Source organism: Giraffa tippelskirchi, chromosome 11 (assembly GCF_054371585.1).
Source record: "Giraffa tippelskirchi isolate mGirTip1 chromosome 11, T2T-mGirTip1v1.2.pri, whole genome shotgun sequence".
Taxonomy (NCBI): Eukaryota; Metazoa; Chordata; class Mammalia; order Artiodactyla; family Giraffidae; genus Giraffa; species Giraffa tippelskirchi.
This window is the reverse complement of record NC_137285.1, coordinates 115034212-115054284: the sequence shown is the minus strand read 5'-3', so window position 1 is coordinate 115054284 and position 20073 is coordinate 115034212.

The window sequence follows — 20073 nt, the reverse complement described above, 5'->3', positions numbered from 1 at the left end:
TAGGGATCTGCAGAGGTCAATCTTGATTACTGCCTCCTTTGCCCACTCCCTTGTCTGAAATTGCCCCTTCCTCCCTCTGGCCTCAGAGATCTCTGTTCCCTGGCTCTGTGGATACAAAAGCTCAACTCAGCTCAGATTGGGGGGCCCTCCCTGCAGAGGCAGCTGGTAAGTTCCTGGGACAGAATACACTTGGCGAGACCCGAACTTTGGAGGCAGCTGGGCAGGCTATAGTAAAAAAAAAAAGTAAAAAAAGAGGGATGTAGGGATAGGCAGGAGGAAGTTAGGAAGGAGCCTCTATCATGACTGCAAATAGAAACCTCAGTTTGTGGTGCAATGAAATCACCGTATATGGCTTGGGAGGAAATTCTCTGCAAGGAGCTGCATGCAAATAGGTCATCAAGTAATGGCAAAAATATGCAGCCAAATGGAGGTGCCTCTGCAGGGCTTCTGTGTCTCTAAGGGCTAAGTAAGCCCCAGGAAGCCATAAGGACTCTGAGCTTCATGCCACAGAGAATGGGGGACAAAAAATCCTCCCTCTGCTTCCCTGCCCAGCCTTGAGCCTCCTACTTCTCCCCTCCCCACCAGGACCGCAAGGAGTCTGACTAGCATCCTTGCTCTCTATTGCTGAGATCAGGCAGGGACTTGGAGATTGCCTGAGACACTTTCTGGTGACTAATGCAGTACTTGAACAGGAAACAGACTGGAAAGGGCTTAGGAGGAGCTATAAATAGCTCATGTCCTAAAAAAATCTAACTTAGGGAGAAATGGAATTAACACACTGGAAGGAGAACAAGGAGATCACAGGCTTCAAGCAAGACCAAGACTCCTCTTGGGAAATGAGCTTTTCTCCCAGATGGAGCTCGATCTGCCCTTGTAGGAGTCAACTCCATCAAGTGAGCACTTCTTGGTCCTGAGGTTGACCAGCTAGCCCTGTCTGCCTGCCAGATGGTATCCTGAATTGTCTATGGTTCTGGGGATTAAGCCTTGGAGGGATCACATAAGGGCATGTGTGTGTGTAATGGGGGTCACTGAGGCTCAGAGCTCAAGGAGTACAAATGTTCTCACATTGGGGGGATGTAGAATTGAAAAGGTGTCAGTTTCCCCTCTATCCGTTAGGCTACAACAATCCCTTTCCATCTTGAACCCAGTGAGGAGAAGGGAGAAAAAGCTAGGAGATCTAGCTTTGGAATTAACAGTGAATCAGCAGACTGGGGTTCTAATTCCAGCCAAGACATTCATTTGCTGGGCAACTTGGAGTAGATACTCACTTCACTAAGACTGTTTGCTTTTCTGTCAGAGGGAGGAGTTGGACTATTTCAGTGAAGTTGAAAATCTTTTTATTTTATTTTTTCAAAGCTGGCTAACATTTCTCCAAAGAAAGTCACAAAGCCAGAGCTAAGCAGGCCTGGGTAAGGCAGGGACCTCACACTTAGACACATTCACTCCCCTTGTGGTATCTGCTAAAAAACCACCACAGAAGCCCAGGGCTTTGCAGAGTGCCAGTTGAAAACCACAAAACTAGAGCACTTGACAAGGGTGGCTGGCCACCTCAAAGTTCCTCCTTATGTACCCTTTTCTCTTTACCTCCATGTAGAGGCTGGAAGGTTAAAAGAATGAAAAGTAATATTGGATGAAGGAGATCTAACTAAAGCTGTCAGTCAAAACAAAGGGGAGTTTTTAGTTCACAATACCCAGCAAACTTCTTAACATCCTCATTGGATGTGGGAATAGACTGTCTGCAAAACAGCCACAATCTCCACCTACCCAGTATCCACACCCTCTGCAATGTGACTCTATAACTCCTCCCATCAAGAAACAGAATTGACTTCCACATCTTTTGAGCTTGTGCTGGCCTTGAGATTTGCTTTGAACAATATTTAGTGGAATTGATAGCATGCCAGCTTTAAGTGTAGGTCTTAAGAAGCTTTGTATCTTCTACTCTTTTACACCCCTGCTACTACACTACAACTGGCCTGGGTTAGTCTGCCAGGGAACGAGAGGTCACATACATCAGAACTGACTCATCCCAACCGAGACCACGACAGAACAGCCAGCCCCCAGCTGACTGCCTGAAGACAGATGAGCAAAGAGCCTTATGAGAAATATTAAATGGTGGTTGTTTTAAGGCATACATTTTGGGTAGTCTATTTCTGTTCTAGCTATCTATTACTAGTAACAAAGCACTCCAAAACTTAGTGGTATAAAACTATTATATATTGATTTATTATGATCTCCATGGTTCTGCTCCTTGAGTAGTCTCAGTTGGGCAGTTTCCACATGGGATCTTTTCCAGGATGACAGTCCATTGTCAACTGTGGCTACAGTCATCTGAAGGTTCAACCAGACTGGGTGTCTGAGATGGCACATGTGGATGGCTGGCACTTGATGCTGGCTGTCGTCTGGGGGCTGAGCTGGGGCTGTTGATTGTTCCTCATGGTGTTGACCTCTCCACATGGTTTGAGTTTCTCACAACATGTCCGCTGGGTTCCCAGGGGCTGGAAGTGAAAGCTGCCAGGACAGTTAAGGGCTATGCCAGTTACAGTATGGCATCGCTTCTTCCATATTTTATTGGTCAAAACAGTTACAGGGTCCTCTCATATTCAAGAGGGAATAGATGTTAAAAAAAAATAGATGTTATCTCTTGATGGGGAAATGGCAAGATCATGTTTCAAAAGAGAATATAGAATGAGAGATACTGTTGGGACCATCTTTGGGGAATAAAGCCTGCCATAGCTGAATAGCATTACTGTGGCAAAAAATAAGAAGGCAGTTTTGTTTTTCATGGTCCTTCCCTGCAGCGCTGCTTTCTGTCCATCCTTTCACATAATCACATGGAGACTGGCAAGCATGAGCAACCAGAGAGGAAGACCTGCAGAGCTCTGCTGAGCATTATCAACTCCTCTGGGCTCAGCGGGAAAGAAGGCAGAGACTCAACAGCATCTCTGCCTGCCAAAAGCCAGGAAAGGAGGAGGTGGCCAAAATGGGAGGTAATAGCTTGTCCCCTTGGGGAGCTTCCCTGGTGGTTCTTAAGTTAAAAAATCTGATCCCTGGGTCGGGAAGATCTCCTGGAGAAGAGAATGGCAACCCACTCCAGTATCCCTGCCTGGAGAATTCCATGGACAGAGCACAGTCCAAGGGGTCACACAGAGTCAGACATGCCTGAGCTGTACCTGGGTTTTCTCTTTTTCATTTTTTTCTAAGGGCTATTTAGCATGGGAATGAGGAAATGCAATTGCCAAATTTAAAAAATGAATGAATAGAGTCAATGCTAGTTAAGTGTTTTGTCAATACCCAAATACTTTGGAGGGGAAAATCAGATGATGAACAGGTTCAAGTTGAGATTCTCACCTTGTTACCCATACGGTGAGGCTGAAGATGTCAGTCTCTGCATGCCTAAGCCAGGCCTATTTTCAGAGGCTGGAGATCTGCAGCTGCCCCCTCTAGCTGCTACTCCCAGGACCATCGTCCAGTGAATAAGAGCCCCATCTGGGCAGTGGGAGAGGGAAGATTAACATCTGCGTTCATGACTCATGTGGTCCTGAGGAAGCTCCCCAACTCAGTCTGAGTGACTGGGCTTCTGCTCCAATTCTCACAGGTTTCCCGGTGAATGGAGAGTCCCCTGGGCCCCATTTGGCCAGGACTCTAAACTCTTGTTCACTTCTCTCATCTTTCCCCTTGTGGGCTGACTCCTGTTTCTGAATTCAAAACCACTGCCTGTTTCGAATGTCCCCTCAGAGTCGAGATGCTGCTGCCCACCTGATAACAGAGGCCAGAGGCTCTTCCTGCCAGAGTCCCTGCCAGGTCTACAGCCAGCCATCACCCCCTCTGAGGGCCGGGCCCTGCTACCCTTGTCCCAGTGCCGGGGCCTGGTGGCTGTGCCCAGCGGGTCACAACAGGATGCCTCCGCCTCCCAGGCTGACTTGGGCTTGGGCTGCTTTAGCACCAACATCCTGTCTGCCCTATTTCCTACTGAGGGTAAGGTTTTCATGAAGCCCATACCCCTGAGAGCCTGGGTGAAGAGACAGCCTCATAGAACTCCTTCCGCAGCTATCAGAACATGTAGAGTTCTGGGGAGATGAGAGCAGGAAAGAGGAAGGTAAAAATGAAGTCAGAAATCCAGAGTGGCTCCCTCCTGGCTGAGGTAATGTACTTCCTGTGATGAGTAAGTAGCTCGTCTGCCCTCTGTGCTCACAGGAGAACCAGCCCCTCCTGGCAGCGGCCACAGCTACACCCACTGCACAGACACACCTGTCCCATGCATCCATCCATCCACAGAGCAGTGGGGAGCGTCTTTGAATAATGTCCTTCAAATCAAGCAACATAAAGGGAACTATATCCACTGTAATATGGGCACAGAATAGACTATCTGAACAGAGGAAAGAAAATTTCAGGAGTTCCACCCTTAGAAAGAAATAATTTCTGTATTCTGGAAGAGGTTTTTCTGGGGTTTTTTTTTTCCTTAAAATAATGTTTAACCAAATTATACCCTTCAGATATTATGTCTCTGGTGCTCCCTTTGGTCTTCAGCTGAGCCCCTCTCCGAGGATACAGAGGTCATGAGGTCGATGCGGTTTTTCTGTCCTCATCTTAAAGGGCAGGGCTACCTTGGTCATTAGTCACTAGGCCTCAAGGAACCTTGCCTCCCCCATCAGAGAGGATTCTTAGCTGTCAAAGTCTGCCTTCTCTCCTTCCTCCAAAGGCAAACCAGGGCACCCTGACAAGACTGCTGCAATGGGGCTTCTAGACTCCCAGCACCCAAGGACACAGCCTCTAGGAGAGGAGGAGGGCAGGCCTTGAGCCTCCAACTCCGCCTGCCTCCCTCCCTCTGCTCTCTCTTCTCCTCCTCTCTCAACTTCCTCCTTCCCACCTCCTCCTGCCCCCCACCTCCTCTCTTCCATAGTAAGCAGAAGTGGGTACGTGGCACTGGACCTGGATTCCACAGTCACAGGAAGACAGAGCTTGGTTCTCGATTCTATCATTGACTGTGTGGCCTTGATTGAATGAGTCACTCTAGTTCTCTGAGCATTTACGGAGATGATAATACCTCTGAGGGGAGGACTAAATGGGTTTAGATCTTAAATGTTTAACCCAAGGCCTTATACAGGATAGACCCTTACAGAATGTTAACCAACCGAATCTGCATCAGCTAAGCACCTACTGTGCGCCAGGTGCCCAGGGCCCAGAAGGAAACAAAGGGAAGTTTTTAAAAACATCTCTTTTAACCTCTTTGAAGTATATTGTAATGATAATTATTAGAAAAGGTTTAAGGAAACTAAGTAGCTCCCACTGCCCAGCACGGCACTCCGGTATCAGATTTCAAGGACTTTTGCACACCTAACAACACAGAGTAGCCTGATGGCTGGAATGAAGTCAAAACCAGATCCTGTGGCAAATGATATCTCCATTCATTCTACAGGGCTAATTGGTTTGCCTAAAATCTACTGCTTTTCTAGGGGCAGGGATCTCTAAAATAGGAGGAGGTCACACATAAGACGTGCTAGCACTTCTACCTTGGAAGACAGCAAGCTTGGAGTCCTGTGCAGGCCTGCAGAGCCACTAGTGTTGGGTTGTCACAGGGTCCCAGGAAATGCTCCCTCCAGAGAGGTTAGGTTGGTTTTGCTCGCAGTGCCAGCTCTGGTTAATCTGGGGGCCAGGTTGAGAACCCAGGCTTGGAGACCCTGCTTTGCTGAACTAGCACTATCTGCCACAGTGGGATTAGGAATTGGGAGCTTGTTTGCCACCCTTGGGTTAGTCAAACCTTGACAATCGGTTTGAAAAGCTTACTTTCATTTCCTGCTGGTTCGACACTGCTCATACCCAGAGATCACTTTCTGGAAGCTTTTTACTCTTCCACTGGGAACTTCTTTGGGAATGATGCTCTTTGGTTCATTGCCACATCCCACACAAAGGGAAACGAATCAATAGAGCTCTCTACCTGACCTATGGATTGGAAGATTCAGTACCATAAACATGAGGATGTCTCCCAAATTAATAAATGTGTTTAATGAAATGCCTATCAAAATCTCAACAAGGATTTTCCTAGACCTTTACGAGGTGATTCTAAAATTCACGTGGAAGAGACAAGGCCAAAGAATGGTCAGGATGGCTTTGAAGAACAAGGAGCGGAGACTGACCCTGCCAGTTCTTAAGACCTTTACAAATCATTGACATAAAGAAATTTGTGCACCAAGGGACAAATAAACCAATGGAATAGAACAGAGAACCCAGAAATAGACTCACATATATCTGAATACCTGATACCTGACAGAGGTGACATTAACAGGGAAAGGATAGACCATTCAATAAACAGTGTTCGCTAATGGGTTAGCCATATGGGAAAGTTAATATTCAAGATGGAACGCAATTGGGATTGTATCTGTATAACTGATTCTCTTTGCCATATAGCAGAAACTAATACAACATTGTAAATCAACTATACTTCAATAAAAATTAATGAAAAAACAGAAAACAAAACAAAGATGAAATGCAAAATAAAAACAGGTTTTTAAAAAGTAGAACGTAAAACTTTTTGAAAGAGAATGTAAATATAAGAGGACAGATTTATGACATCAGGGTAAGGAAATATTTTTTAAAATAGAGAATAGCAAGAACAACAAACCCACAGGCTATAAAGGAAACAATAAATTTGCCTAAATTCAAATTATAAATTTTGTTCAAGAAAAGACAAAGCAAACCAAGTAAAAAGATTTGTTTTAGATTATATTGAGAATATATCAAGAACTCCCACAATCAGCAAGGAAAAGGCCACCCAGGAGGATAATCAACAAAGGGTATAAATTTGAAATTCAGAAATAAATGACACCCAAGTGTCCAATAAACACAAGCAGCTTCACCTCTACAGTAACTGGGGAAACACACATTCAAATCACAGTGAAGTTTCACTTCAACCCCATCAGATTGGCAAGACCTTTAAAATGTACATGGCAGTGGTTCATGCTGTATAGAACGGCACTGAAGATGGTAAACGGTATAATCGCTTTGAAGAGCAACATGTTCCTAGTGAGTAGAGTTGAGAATGAATATTTCTAATGATCCAGCAATACTAATTCTAGATGTATAGGACAATTGTCTTACATGTACACAACAAGACAAATACAAAAGTGTTCTGCGACTTCAATTATAAAAGCAAAAGATATCAACAGGGGAATGAGCAAGTAAAGCATGGTATATTCACTTAGTGGCATGCTACTCAGCAGTCAAAACAAATTAGCACATCCTCAAGAGTAAATCTCAGATATTAACATGGATAAATTTCAAAAACATAATGTGAAGGGAAAAGCAAATAGTCATTTCATATAGTATGAGTTTATATTTTAAGTTAATATGTTTTAAAATGGGAAAAACCATATAAAACATTGTTTGGAAATATGTGCCTATGTAGTGAAAGTATAAAAGCATATATTAGAATGATAAACATTAAATTCATAAAAAAGTAAATGGATCTCTTTAACAGCATGCATTAACTATAATGGTTATGTTTTTAAAAAAGAAAAAATACATCTGAAACAAGTATGGCAAAAGAAGATTCATTAATAAGAGTGTTTGGTGTGTTATGTTGGGTTGGCCAAAAATTTCATTCAGATTTCTCTATAAGATGGTACACCTGAATGAAATTTTTGCCCAAACCACCTTGGTTTTCTTATGTTTGAAATATTAGAGGAAGAGCCCTCAGGTCCCTGGCCTCTGAGTTTTCCCCAGAAGCATGTTTATGGCTTGGGAAAGGAAAAGGCAGAAATGTTTTTTACCCTTACATTATATCCAGCAGTTTTCCTAGAGACTTGGCCTCCTTAATGCACCTCTCACCGAGAATGTTCAGTGACTTTGAGATCAATTCAGCACCAGCTCAGTGCTGTCCAAAACAAAAATTAAGAACTGTTCCTTTTCTTTTTTATTTTTTTTTAATTTTTTATTTTTGTTCATTTTCTATATAGGAGTTTGTAGGATGCTAAAACTGAAGTGTGTTTAAAAAAAAAATGTTTGGGATAGCACAGTAGGAAGGAGTGATTCATAATTCATTCTGCTGAAGGGATGGATACAGAAAAAGCAGAGAATTGGGCTTTGAAGTCTACTTAAGAGTTGGCAAGACAAAGAGGATGACAGTGTGAGTAAGGAAAACCTTTGTATGTATTATGGGGCTGGAGGGCAACATCTCGATTGGACGCTGCGCTTCAGAAAAATCCTTCTGGCAGTGGCAGAGGATGGAAAATCTGAAGAAAAAAAAGGCTTAGAGATTGGTTAGAAGCCATTGAAAAAGTGTTTCAATGGGAGGTGATGAAAACCTTAACGATGACACAATGATTTTGGTTATAGTTTCCCTGAAAAACTACAAATTAATTGAAGGTGGGGCAATGGCTTAATCCGGTTTTGTTTATCTGTGTGTACCCCAAGATCCAACAGTTGTACCCGGTATATGATACGAGCTCAATGAATACAAGTTGATGGAAAGAAGTGAGACAGGAAGCAGGCAGCTCACCCCTGCTTTGACAGACAAGAAAGCTGAGAATAGGAGAGGAGGAATGATGTTTTCAAGGCTATCCTTAGCTGGAAGCTTGCAGCAAAGAGCCTTGCAACCACTCTGCTAACAAATTAAGAAGCATGTAGGGTTTTTTGTTTTTTTTTAACTATTTGTTTACTTGGCTTGTGCTGGCTCTTAATTGCAACACACGGAATCTTCAGTCTTTATTGTAGCATGCAGGATTATCAGTTGTGGCATGCAAAATCATAGTTGTGGCATGTGGGGTCTAGTTCCCTAACAGGGACCAAACCCAGGCCCCTTGCATTGGAAGTGTGCAGTCGTAGCCACTGAACCATCAGGGAAGTCCCACACATAAGTTTCTAAAGACAAAGCCTAGACAAGTAAAGTTCCATTGCAATCAGTTTCCTTATAAATCTGTGTTATTCATGAGGAAGTACTTTCTCATTCCCTTAGGCAGAAAAAGAGTTCCTTTAAAATAGGCTAAATTCCCCAAGATGAATAATACAAGACAATAGCCCTTTACCTGGCCTGGGTCCAAATAACAGGCTCTATTCAGGTGACTCTGAAAACACCTGATTGTGTGCCTTTAGCATTGTGGGCAGGGCAAGCCCAGCAGTAGTGAGAACTTTACAAGTCCTTTGTTCTGCCACCACGAGGTAATTGGCCTCCACCCCAATATAAATTTCCAGCCACCTGAACAAAATTCACCTACCTTAACAGCTTACATGCAAAGCAAAACCACCTCCACCGTTTATACAGGTGCGAAGTGCTCCACATCCACCCTCTGATTCCTCTGGCCTGGGGAGACTCAGTTCTCTGTATAGGAATAAATGAAAGAATGAAGATAGAGGCCGACACTTACTGTGTGCTACCAACGTTCTAAGTGTCAGGCAAGTGTATACTCCTCGGCTCTCTCTCATCACAACAAAGATTTGGAGTGACGGACATTAAAGCCCTCGGCGTGTCACAGCTCTCAGGTCTTGGACAGACCGTGTTATAGCTCTTAGACAAACTAGTGTTACAGCTCTGTGTTACAGCTCTATTTTATTTAGAAAATAGCAAGAGAATCCATCCTCCAGGTGTGAGGGCTGCTGCTGCTGGTGCTAAGTCGCTTCAGTCATGTCCGACTCTGAGCGACCCCATGGACTGCAGCCTACCAGGCTCCTCTGTCCATGGGATTTTCCAGGCAAGAGTACTGGAGTGGTGTGTCATTGCCTTCTCCGAGGTGTGAGGGCATGCTGACCCAAAGACACGAAGAGAAGAGTGCCCCAGCATGCGGGAGAGAAGAGAAAGAGAAAGAGAGAGAGAGAGAGAGCCCTTTGGCTCCTCTTTTTATATGTTTTTTCCTCCCCCCGGGCCTGTTCTATGTAAACTGGACTAGCCAGAAGTGCTGTTTGTTCTACCTGAAGTCCTCACTCAGGTCCTCGGACCTTCCTTTGACCTTCCTTTGTTCTATTTTCGCAGGCTTTTCCCTTCCTTGTCTTTTAGCCACCACCATTTTGGACTCCTGTTTCCTATTCTAACTACCTAACATAAGTATTTTACAGGTGTTAATCTTGAACTCCTGACCACATCACTGTGGTGTAAGTTCTATCATTATTTACATTTTATAGATGAGGAAAGAAAGCCCAGAGGGGTTGAATACTTACACTGGATCCCATGGAACCAGGATTTGGGCAAAGGCACCCTGGCTCCAGAACCTAAACATTTTTTATACTTTGTACTCAGTACAAGGTGGCTTGAAGGAAAAAAAATACTTAAGAAAATGGCATGAACCAAGGGCAAGCATGTGGCCAGGCTCAGATCACAAGAAGATGGCATGAACCTGTCCCACTTATTTATTCATTTGTTCATTATTTAACACTCACTGAGGGCCTACCATATGCAAGGCAGAGGGATAAAATACTTAAATCTACCATTAAGATGCTCAGAGTCCTAAGAAGGAGGCAGGCCAGTAATGTGGCAGCATGAAGAGCCCTGGTAAGTTGGAAGGTGGCGAGCTGGGGAAGCAAAGATGAAGCAGCAGCTTGCTTTACTTAAAGTGGTTCCCATGCTTTTCTCTGCACTGAAATCACCTGAGATCTCTGAAAATGACTGATGCCTGGCTCCCACCCCAAGCCTTTATGATCTAATTGGCACTGGGAGTTTTAAAAGCTAATGTTCAGCAAAATTTAGGAGACCTTGGCCTAACAGGTCATAATCTGGTTTGCAAGTAACACAAAACCTAACTGAAATTATCTTAAGGAAAAATAATGAAAAGAAAAGGAGGGGCATGGGGCTTAATATATTAGGTACAATAAAAAAAAAAAAGGAGACAAAAGCAAAAGATACAAACTTCCAGTTATAAATGAGTCATGGAGATGTCATGTGTAGCATGGTAACTATAGTTAATAATATCATATTACATATTTGAAAGTTGCCAAGAGAGTAGATCTTCAAAGGTTTTATCATAAGAAAAACATTTTTTTTTGGTAACTATGTATAGTGACAGATGTTAAGGAGGTAATCATTTTGCAACATACAAATACCCAATTGTTATCTTGTACAACTGAAACTGGTATGTTTTACATCAATTGTATCTCAATTTTTTAAAAAAAGGAGAAACAAAGGGTATATGGTTTTGAGAAGGGTTTGATTCAGTCTTAAAGATGTCACCAGAGTGAGGTTTTCCTCTTTCCCCAGTGATGGCTGCATTCGCAGGCTCCCCTTGGCTGGAAGCTGCAGCAGCTCTGCTATCTACCTTGTTTCTTCATGTCCAGTGCAAAGAGGATGTTTGATTTCCTCCAGGCTCAAATAAAGCCCGGAACTGCATTCCATTGACTGACTGGGGCCTGAACCAAGTTGCTGGAGTCAGAGAGGTGGAAACTGCTGACCGGCTCAGCCTGTTTTGTAGTTTTATTTTTGTTTGGTTTTGTTTGTTCACTTTCCCTAAGTTTGATTTGCTCAGTTTGGTAAAAGAGGTATGACCAAGTTGTCAGGAGAAGAGAGGGAAAAGCTGAAGCAAAAGTGATTTTCCATAGAGACTGAAAGCAGATAAGTGGTTACGAGGGGTGGGAGAAAGGGAGAGGGAGAGGGATGGCTTAAAGGATGTGGGGTTTCCTTTTGAGGTGATAAGAATGATCTGGAACTAGATAGTGATGCTAGTTGTATAACATTGTAAATTTACTAAATACCACTGAATTTTACATTTTGAAATGGTGAAGTTTTTGTTATGTGAACTTTAAACATCCCATCCCCCTAACACACACACACAGTGATTTTATATACCTTGCTTGGTGGGTTTTATGTGGATCATTTTATTTAATCCTAACAACAAAATTAATTCAACTTTGGGAAATTTCCTGGTAGTCAAGTGGTTGGAACTCTGTGCTTTCACTGCCAAGGGTGCAGGTTCCGTTAGGGAATTAAGATCTTGTAAGCTACTGTGGGCAGGAATCCCTTAGAAGAAATGGAGTAGCCATCATAGTCAACAAAAGAGTCAGAAATGCAATACTTGGATGCAATCTCAAAAATGACAGAATGATCTCTGTTCATTTCCAAGGCAAACCATTCAATATCATGGTAATCCAAGTGTATGTCCTGACCAGTAACGCTGAAGAAGGTGAAGTTGAACAGTTCTATGAAGACCTACAAGACCTTCTAGAACTAACACCCAAAAAGGATGTCCTTTTCATTATAGGGGACTGGAATGCAAAAGTAGGAAGTCAAGAAACACCTGGAGTAACAGGCAAATTGGCCTTGGAGTACAGAATGAAGCAGGACAAAGGCTAATAGAGTTCTGCCAAGAGAACGTACTGGTCATAGCAAACACCCTCTTCCAACAACACAAGAGAAGACTCTACACATGGACATCACCAGATGGTTGACAATGAAATCAGATTGATTATATTCTTTGCAGCCAAAGATGGAGAAACTCTACACAGTCAGCAAAAACAAGACCGGGAGCTGACTGTGGCTCAGATCATGAAATCCTTATTGCCAAATTGAGACTGAAATTGAAGAAAGTGGAGAAAACCACTAGACCATTCAGCAATGACCTAAATCAAATCCCTTATGACTATACAGTGGAAGTGAGAAATAGATTTAAAGGACTAGATCTGATAGACAGAGTGCCTGATGAACTATGGACGGAGGTTCATGACATTGTACAGGAGACAGGAATCAAGACCATCCCCAAGAAAAAGAAATGCAAGAAAGCAAAATGGCTGTCTGAAGAGGCCTTACAAATAGCTGTGAAAAGAAGGGAAGTGAAAAGCAAAGGAGAAAAGGGAAGATATACCCATTTGAATGCAGAGTTTCAAAGAATAGCAAGGAGAGATAAGAAAGCCTTCCTCAGCGATCAACGCAAAGAAATAGAGGAAAACAATAGAATGGGAAAGACTAGAGATCTCTTCAAGAAAATTAGAGATACCAAGGGAACATTTCATGCAAAGATGGGCTCAATAAAGGACAGAAATAGTAGAGACCTAACAGAAGCAGAAGATATTAAGAAGAGGTGGCAAGAATACCCAGAAGAACTGTACAAAAAAGATCTTCATGACCCAGATAATCACGATGGTGTGATCATTTACGTAGAGACAGACATCCTGGAATGTGAAGGCAAGTGGGCCTTAGGAAGCATCATTACGAACAAAGCTAGTTGAGGTGATGGAATTCCAGTTGAGCTATTTCAAATCCTGAAAGATGATGCTGTGAAAGTGCTGCCCTCAATATGCCAGCAAATTTGGAAAACTCAGCAGTGGCCACAGGACTGGAAAAGGTCAGTTTTCATTCCAATCCCAAAGAAAGGCAATGCAAAGAATGCTCAAACTATCGCACAATTGCACTCATCTCACAAGCTAGTAAAGTAATGCTTAAAATTCTCCAAGCCAGGCTTCAGCAATACGTGAACCATGAACTTCCAGATGTTCAAGCTGGTTTTAGAAAAGGCAGAGGAACCAGAGGTCAAATTGCCAACATCCATTGGATCATTGAAAAAGCAAGAGAGTTCCAGAAAAACATCTACTTCTGCTTTATTGACTATGCCAAAGCCTTTGACTATGTGGATCACAATAAACTGTGGAAAATTCTGAAAGAGATGGGAATACCAGACCACCTGACCTGCCTCTTGAGAAACCTGTATGCCGGTCAGGAAGCAATAGTTAGAACTGGACATGAAACTACAGACTGGTTCTAAATAGGAAAAGGAGTATGTCAAGGCTGTATATTGTCACCCTGCTTACTTAACTTATATGTAGAGTACATCATGAGAAATGCTGGGCTGGAAGAAACACAAGCTGGAATCAAGATTGCCAGGAGAAATATCAATAACCTCAGATACGCAGATGACACCACTCTTATGGCAGAAAGTGAAGAAGAACTAAAGAGCCTCTTGAAGAAAGTGAAAGAGGAGAGTGAAAAAGTTGGCTTAAAGCTCAACATTCAGAAAACTAAGATCATGGCATCTGGTCCCATCACTTTATGGCAAATAGATGGGGAAACAGTGGAAACAGTGGCTGACTTCATTTTTCTGGGCTCCAAAATCACTACAGATGGTGATTGCAGCCATAAAATTAAAAGACGTTCACTCCTTGGAAGGAAAGTTATGACCAACCTAGACAGCATATTAAAAAGCAGAGACATTACTTTGCCAACAAAGGTCCATCTAGTCAAAACTATGGTTTTTCCAGTGGTCATGTAAGGATGTGAGAATTGGACTGTAAAGAAAGCTGAACACCAAAGAATTGATGCTTTTGAACTGTGGTGTTGGAGAAGACTCTTGAGAGTCCCTTGGACTGCAAGGAGATCCAACCAGTCCATCCTAAAAGAGATCAGTCCTGGGTGGTCATTGGAAGGACTGATGTTGAAGCTGGAACTCCAGTACTTTGGCTACCTGATGTGAAGAGCTGACTCACTTGAAGAGACCCTGATGCTGGGAAAGATTGAAGGCAGGAGGAGAAGGGGACAACAGAGGATGAGATGGCTGGATGGCATCATTGACTTGATGGACATGGGTTTGGGTGGACTCCGGGAGTTGGTGATGGACAAGGAGGCCTAGCGTGCTGCGGTTCATGGGGTCGCAAAGAGTCAGACACGACTGAGCGACTGAATTGAACTGAACTGAAGCCATGGGGCACAGCCACAAAGAAATAAAACTAAAAACTAATACAACTTTGTAACTACTTGGTTATTCCCATTTTACACAAGAAGAAACTGAGGTTCAGAGAGATGATTAATTTATCCAAGATCACACAACTAGATTTGAGATTCCAATTCAAGCTGATTTAACTACATAGCCCAAATTCTTAAACCCTCTCTCATACTGCCTCTATAGCTACACAATTTCATAGCTATATATATATATATAGATAGATAGATAGATAATATAATAGATCCATATTCAAAGTATTGATGGTCCAAATCTCTGAGTGATGAGACCATATAGTTTATTATATTATTCTTTTTGATTGGGCATGATTTTTATTTAAAAAAGATAAATCCTATTTTTTTTTTTTGGTTCTACCAGTTTATTGCTACCAACCCATCTCCCTCCACCCTCATGCACGCATGCTCAGTCATGTAACCCCATGGACTGCAGCCCACCAGGCTCCTCTGTCCATGGACTTTTCCAGGCAAGAATACTGGAGTGGGTTGCCATTTCCTTCTCCAAATCCTATTTTTAACATAAGGAAGAAAAAGGTTTTTATAAGTACAGCACTTCTCTGAAGGAGATGTTGTGGAAACAACTAGAGAAGATGTGAAACTTCCCTGGGACACAGGCGAGTCTGTTTGCAGGATGTAGAAGAAGCTTGAACTCCAAGGCAATAAGGAAGACTTCTCAAGGGGGTGACCCAGAGCGCAGTCTGGAAGGGACTGACAGTCATCAGTGGGTAGAAAGCAGGAGAGGGAACAGCCGGCCTAAAGCCCTGAGGCCAGGGTGGGGAGGGTCAGGATCCAGCTGGGCCATGTTTCAGGGCACCACTTTCCAGGGCATCCATCTTCCAGGTCCCTCTGTTCCTCCTCTGCCCAGAGTGAATGACGCCCCACAAAGCTGCTTTGCTCTGTCTGTCCACAGGCAGCCACAGCTTTATTCTGAGATGCTTTCCTCAGTCCTCTGGGGAATAGAAAACCTCGAGGGCTGGCCTCCCAAGCATTCTTAGAAGGCCGCTGGGGCCATGCCTTCCTTCTTTGTTCTAGGATCCTGTGACTCTCGGGCACAAACCCAGAGCAGCCCTTATTCAATCACTTCTTTGATTTTCTCCCAGTTGGACTGTCAGGGCTTGTTGGCCAGTGGGAGGATGCTGAGTGGTGAACTGTGCAGAGAAACGATGATTGTATTTCTTTGGGTCAAAAGTCAAGTTTCTTTGCTGAGATGGCTGTGCAGAGAGGGCTCAGACCCCTTCAGATGAGACAAAGCCTAACCTAGTTTGCCTAAAGAGCAAGTTGCCCAATGACTAGCAGGTCTACAACTTAACGCCCTCCTGAGAGTGTTTTACATCTTTGAGGGTATGTCCATCCCTTTTGTAATTTTTTGGCATGTTAAACATTTTAAATTAACATGTCTAAGAGTCTTTCCTCTTTTTTTTTTCAGCCACACCATGTGGCTTGCAGTATCTTAGCTTCCCGATCAGAGGTTGAATCTGGGCCACCCCAGTGAAAGTGCTGAGTCCTAACCACTGGACCAGGAAAGAATTCCCTTCCTATTCCTAGTAAGAATTTATCACATTTGTAGTACTTTTATAATTAATGAGATATGTGCTTCTGATAAATTTCAGAGTGACCAAGTGATCTGAGCTTAGTCTCAGGAACTGGACAGACCAGGGTTTAAATCCTAACTCTGCCGGATACTAGGACATAGTGTTTAACCTTCTTGATCTTTGGCTTCTCCAAGGGTGATAGTTAATTTTATGTGTCAACTTGACTAGGTCACAGGGTACTCAGATATCTAGTTAAACATTATTTCTAGGTGTGTCTGTGAGCGTGTTTCTGGATGAGATCAGCATTTGAATCAGCAGACTGAGAGAAACATGTGGCCTTCCCTGGTGTGGGTGGGCATCACCCACATCCTTTGAAGGCCTGGATGGAATAAAAAGAGAGAAGAAGGGAGAAATCACCCTCTTAGCCTGTTGAGCTGAAACATTTGCTTTTTCCTGCCCTTGGACTGGGACTCACACCACTGGCTCCCCTAGTTCTCAGGCCTCCAGACTTGGTATGAAACCACACCACCTGCTTTCCAGGGTCTCCAACTTGCTGATAGCAGACCATGGACTTCTCAGTCTCCATAATCAAATGAGTGAATTTCTCATAACAAATCTATCTATATCTAATCTCTTATTGGTTCTGCTTCTCTGAAACACCCTATTACACCAAGCATAAAATTGGGCTAATAATCTCAGTCCATAATTCTCAGAAGTAATCTTGTATGGATGATGTGAAGATGTGTAAAGTAATGACTGTCCACTGTAGGCCCATGAGAAGTGGCAGTCTTATTTACCTAGTGTATCAGTTAGGGTTTGATCGGGGAAGCAGGGCCACACTGTGATATGGGATAAGGGATGATTATAGAGAGAGAAGTTCACACAGCCAAGGCAGCTGGTGAAGAGGTCTGGGAATGCTGTTGCCTCGATGTCTACTAGGGGCCTGAAGTTGTGTTGGCCAGCAGGGTTGGCAGGTGAGAAGACAACACAGATGTGAAACAAACAAACAAACAACAACAACAAAAAAACAGAGCAAATGGAACACTGACAACCCTTGAAGAGAAGCTGGAATTTGTGTCTATTTCTCACCACCTCCTCCTTTGACAACCTGGTGGCCCAAGGGAGCTCTGGGAAACCCAGTTCCAGCTTCGAAAGTTGCTACAGTATAAAATAATCATACTTACAAATAGGAGGGAAAACAACTAACATTTAGTCAGAGCCATCAATACACCTTCATGTATGTTTGTCACCTGATTTAATCTATACTCTGTGCTTACCAAATAAGGCGTATTATCTGCATCACCTGTTCAAAGTCTACTGGAACCCAGATTGTCGGGGCCTGAGCACTTTCCACCAGAATTTGACCTGTGAAGCTGAACTGGCCCTTTTTGTTTGGGGGTTTCAGCCCTATCACTGTAATACTGAGTGCGCCTACAGACCCCACACGTCTGGACAAGGGGAAGAACCAGCTTTCTGAACCCATCAGAGGCTGGGCTGCACCGGGCGGTTTCTTGCCATCTAAGCTGCATGTAGGAGAAGGATTTGAATAGACGAGCAGTTGGGCAGGAATTTAATTTTAATTAAAATGTATTTATCTGCTAGTAGATGCATGGAACTTAGAGAAAACCTTCATGTGAGGTGCTGTGTGGGTGGGGTCAGAGTGAGGAGTGGACAATAGAAGAGGAGGTCAGGATGACACACGAGGATATTGCTGAGAGGTGAAAAGCACAAATTCCTTCTGAGCATTCGTTTCGGCCAAAGTCCATGGCAATGATCCAGACCGACTGGAGAAATAGCGGTGGATGGTACAAACACCTTGTATAATAGATTGCTTTTAAATAGCTTCCTCTTTTATTCTTTCAACAAACATTTACTGACACCTCCCAGGTGCTGGGTGCTGTTTAAGCTACACACACAGAACGTACAGCATTGATAACCTTACTGTTGTTCATCTCAAGGAGTTTAAGGTTGGGGTTTAGATGACTCTAGTTTAGAATGGGTTCCTCCAGAAGCAGACCCTGAGAAGAGGAATGTAAGTACAAGCAGTTTATTTGGGAAGTAATTCTGGAAAGCACCAGTAAAGAACTGAGGAGGTGATAAGAGGGAACCAATATAGGACATGTTAATGAGCAATCACTGCTGTGGGCACCTGGGCTCTGCCCTTCTGGAGATCTCTGGGACAGAGACAGATATAGCATATACCTCCAAGACATCCCACTTGAGGCTGAGACATTTGAGGTATGTATCTGCCAACTCTTGCCCACTCTTGTTTGAAGGTTACTCCAGTGGTATTAAATCTCCAGTACTCTGGCCTGCCCTATGCATTGGCTGAGCTCGCTGCAGAGGCCAGAGGAAACCCACAGGTATGGAGTCACAGTTGCTTGCAATAGAAAGCCACTTGTGTATATGAAAACCAGCAGCATCTGCTATACCTTCCCAGCATATAACCATCTATCCCTTCTCCTCCCTTCCTAACCATCTCAGCTTTCATTCAGGTGTCCCTCTCCATCCCATGCAGCCTGAATGTCTCAGGGGAAGCTGAGCCCACCCCAGCTCTAGGCAGGTGCTCTGACTGGCATAGCCAATCAGCACATTCCAGGCCTCTGGCTATGGTATGGGTTTAAGTAGGCATGTGACTCAGTCCAATCAGAGTGGATCTCAGGATTCCTGCTCGGAAAGCTGGGTCAGAAATGTTTTTTGTATCAGGTAGCTTCTGGCATTGAAAGCTCTTTTGGTACTGGCTACAGGGAGAAAAAAATCAGCCTGAAGACAAAACCAACACAAGGGAGGGCGGAGTCAAGAGAATTGCAAAGGATAGCTGGAACTTTACTTCTTCAGTCTCCTACACTCCTATTGTAGTCAGATCTCTTCCATCACAAGTGGGATGCAGCTACTGGTAGCCCTGACTTCCAGGGAGAGAGAGCCTCTCTTGTGCTACCTATACACTGGTCCTGAAAAAGAAATCTGCTTGGACCATATGCATGTCTGTTGGACCTGTCACCACTGAGCCTACATGGTCGGCCGGGCCTCGGTGCTATGTCCAGTCTTGTAACCAGGAGTAGGGAGTCAGTTATATTCACCCTGTCATATACCAGCTCCTGGGAGACTTTGGGTGAGTGGCTTCACTCCTCCAAGGTTGCATTTTTTTTCATCTCTAAGGTGTGGATGATAATTATCCACCTTAAAATGTGGCTGAAGATACACAAGTGTAGCACTGGGAGGGGCCATGTCCCTGACTTGGAGTTGCTCATAACGGTGTCTCTGAGAGACTCCAGTTCTCTACCCGCTTATTGATACCAGCCCCCAAGTTACTTTAATCAAAACCCATAGATGTCATTTACTATGTACATGTGTTCAAAGCACACATCTCCCTCTAACTATGCTATCCCATAACTATTCCCCTATTATAGGTGAGGAACCTGCTGTACAGAGAGGTTAAGAACTTGCCCAAGGTCACCCAGTTAATAAGTGGCAAAGCTGGGATTCAAACTCAGGCATCTTGACTTCAGGGTTTGTGCGACTAACTACTTGACTATGGTGTCTCTTAGAATAACTGCATTGTACCTATTTGTGGGGTGGATATATGTTGGATGGATACACAGATGAACTTGAGTGAGTCCTCTCCATGGGCTAGAACGGAAGAGAGTATCCCCATCCTTGCGCCTAACGAGCTACCCTGTGGTGGTCTGGGGAGCTTCATTGAATGAGAGCAGTTGTTCTAGAGTGGGCTTCAGGTTTGCATGAACAGGACTCTGCCAGGGCAGCAGTTGGGCCCAGCCTGCCATGAGGCTGTAGTCGGTTTGGTGGTATTGTTTAGTCTCCTATGTCTCTAGGGGCCAGAACTGTACCCTTGGATTTCACAGGTGGCTTTGAGTATGTACATATCTACCTGTGACTCAT